Raw genomic sequence first — 3,369 nt, forward strand, 5'->3', positions numbered from 1 at the left:
TTTTTCATGCTCCAAGTCAGAATAACAAATGAACTGCCAGTTTAGCGTGCTTAGCAAGGTGGAACCGGCTAGTTTAAATCTAAATAAAAGTATTTGCTGGAGTGTACATTACCCCCTTGAGGTGATCTGAAGAGTGTGGGTTCTAATCAAATACAACTGCGAAAATACAGTGACTGTGAGAAATGGCCCCCCATTTCTGATCATTATGACAAATGTGCTGTAATCTTTTATGGAAGGTAACTGTAAAGAAGCAAAGTGTGATGTACGTCTGTGCATACTTGAGATCTGGCTTGGGTGCAGAGTTGCCTGCACATTATTGCCTTGTGGCAGGCAATCACCATACCCTCAATCAGGCTAAAAAAAACTCCTGGAAGTCACTCTGATTATCTTTCTTCCCATCAACACAACCAAAGGCTAGTGTAGACTAGGAGGCCATCATTTTCTTCAGTGTCTCTTTCTTAAGCTTTTACGCTCCAGTAATGAAACGTTCAAAGTCTTCGAATGACATTTTGCTGCGGTCCCCTTCCTTGCCAACGTAGGGCTGAAAAGTGGTGATCGGGTATTCCATGTAGCGCTCCATTTCTGAAGCTCCATTCGGATCTGTACACATCTGTGCCATTGTGAAAGTTCTGGAAAGGGCTGGCCGTTTGTGTCCGAACTGTCTCTGGGCTAGGAGCAACGAGCATCAGGCAAGCAGAGAGCTTTCCAGCTTTATTCAGCCACACAGCCAACCTACATCTTCCTCTGATGACCTCGAGGCAGGTCCAGAGCCATTCAGGGGTCATTCCTCCTCCCCAAAACCTGTCCTTTGGTGTCTACAAAAAGTGTGCCTACGCAAGCATACTCAGTGGTTATGCATGGACTATGGAGTTTATCAGCACAGACCTGAGGGACTCAGGAGGTCCTGGCACTTGCTGCAAGACTGTGTCACACCAGCTGGGCGAGGCCTCAGTCTGGTAAGGCAAACTTATCCTTCAACCTTCCTGAAGTTGATAAAAGGGTAACGCAGAGTTCTGATATATTAGCACTACGAAGCCACTGTACAATACCAGTAAGAACTATAAAAACATAATATTTTGGAACTCTTTAGTATTGTGTTCAAGCCACAGTATGGGCTCTGAAGAAATTAGGCTTAACATCAATGAAATGGGGCGCGGGCGGTCTCTCAGAAAAATGCGCGAGTTGCTTGGGGTTTAGTAGCTCACGACAATTTTTACTGACCAGAAGTAGCTCTCACTACACAAAAGGTTGGAGACCCCTGCCCTACGCTATCCAACACTTTCCCTACTGTTGCACTCTCTGGAGTTGGAAAAGTAATTTTTACCTCTCCACTATCCAACATTCTCCTTACTTTTTTTTAATTTGTTTTACATATTTATTTAAATTGTATTTATGTTATTATTTCATGTGTATAGATGGATTTGTAATTTGTAATATTTTTAATGATTTTCAGTTATTAAAATAATTATTAAAAGTTATTAAGTAAGTATATGTATTACATAATATATGTATATGTGTAATTAATGTTTTATTAAATTATGTATATTAATTATTACCTTTAATATTAAAACATATTTTTGACTGTGTTTATTACATTAATAAGTATTATTTGATTGGTTTTAAAAAAAAAAATAAGGAAAGGAAGGCGGAGAAGTGTGGCTCACGGTGTAGAGCAGGCAGACCCGGAAGCTGAGGTCAGACCCGGGACCAGGGTTCAATTCCCGACGCGGCAGGGTCTTGAGCTCAAATGTCCACGGACTCGATAATTCTCGCTTCGTGCCTGCTCTAATCATGGGTTCTCACTCTGCAACTCTGGGCATTAAGCTTGCTTAATCTCCACAACGGCCCCCCTGCGGCGGGATGCCTGGTTTTCACCTTGGGGATGCCCTGTAGGGGCTATCTCACAGGGAAAAGCCAGGACGGGTTCCCAAGGCAAGCGCCGGGAAACCTCCGGGTAGCTGTGCGCTCAATAAATGCAATAATAATAATAATAATAATAAAGAAATAACAATCTTTTTTAATAACGATATTTTTGACATCAATATTTTTTTCTGATATTTTTGTACTTACCATTTTGGAGATAGGATGTCGATATTGTTGACATCGATATTTTTGTTCTGATATTTTTGTATTTCGATATTTTGTGTTTCGACATTTCTTCAGAGATTCCGTCCAGACTGCCCTTTCGCTGGTGTTGGTCACGTAGACTGAGATGCCAAGAATTACAGACCCTGTGAGGATTTGTTCTTCTTCCAGCCAGCCCTGGAGGCGATCCAGAATAACCCGGCCGAAATTAGGCTGCTCGGCCTGTAGTTGGTGGGTGAAAGGGGACAACCTTTTTTGAATATGAGAACTATCTCCACTCCAAGCCAGGTATCAGGGATCCATGCCCTTCAGAACAGCGCTAAATAGGGCACACAAATATGGAACCCAAATTTTGAGTTCTTCACGGAAGAGGTCCCCCGGTAGTTTATCGAGACCTGGAGCTTTGTTACAGAGGAGCTTGTTGATAGCGCTTCCCACTTCGATCATGGTAATCTTCATGTCCCCCTCATGGTGGAGCTCCGGTACTATACTGGACCTAGTGGTGTTGCCAGGCCCACCATCTTTGAAGTAGTACAATGAGCCAAAATGAGTCTCCCAGCCTTCAGCAGCTATATCAGGCTCAATGGCCGATCTCCCTTCCCTATCTCCCAAGCTCACTATTGCCCAAAAGGTTTTGAAATCTTTGTCATTTAGGGCAATCCGTAGAGATTCCCACCTCTCTATTTCCTAATTTTTTTTCCTGCTGGGTGGTCCATTTGTACCTGGCCCTAGAGATTTTAATCTGTGGCCTGTCCTTCGCCTTCACTGCATCCGAAAGGGCCCTTTTAGCCATGCGACACTTATCGTTAAACCAGGCGCACTTGTTTCAGCTATTTTCCCTAGTAAGCACAACCGGGAAAAATACATCTGCCAGTTTTGAAGTAAGCTCTGCGTGTATTTTTCATGGCTTATCTAGGTCAAAGGTGGGGCTCTCCACCTGTGTTGCCTCCCCCATTTTGGTTATGAATGGAATTGCTAGCTGATACACTTTAGCCAGCTTAGAGGGAGAGTGTTGTAAGTGGCCCCATCTGACATTTCTTCTGTTGTTTGTTACTGCTAGTCAGGTTTAGAGGGACAGCTGGAGATTTGAAACTGCTGAGATCCCATGGTTTTGAAATCATAATAGGGCATTATGGTCACTATCCTGCCTTTGTGATAAAAAAGTCAAGAACCTTATCCCAAAATCTTGTTTCTACTATAATGTAGTCAATTATGGAGGATTGGCCTACTCTGTTAAATGTGTGCTGGCCTGACTGGTCGGATTTAGTCCAGCCATTACAAGCC

The 3,369-nt window shown here is 43.1% G+C and overlaps 1 pseudogene; it reads right to left on the reverse strand.

Annotated features, from left to right (window-relative positions):
• Positions 1 to 227: 227 nt before the first annotated feature.
• On the reverse strand, positions 228 to 619 carry LOC147693435 (protein S100-A11-like; annotated as a pseudogene).
• Between the last annotated feature and the right edge of the window lie 2,750 nt (positions 620 to 3,369).

Source organism: Lissotriton vulgaris, chromosome 8 (genome assembly GCF_964263255.1).
Source record: "Lissotriton vulgaris chromosome 8, aLisVul1.2, whole genome shotgun sequence".
Lineage (NCBI taxonomy): Eukaryota > Metazoa > Chordata > Amphibia > Caudata > Salamandridae > Lissotriton > Lissotriton vulgaris.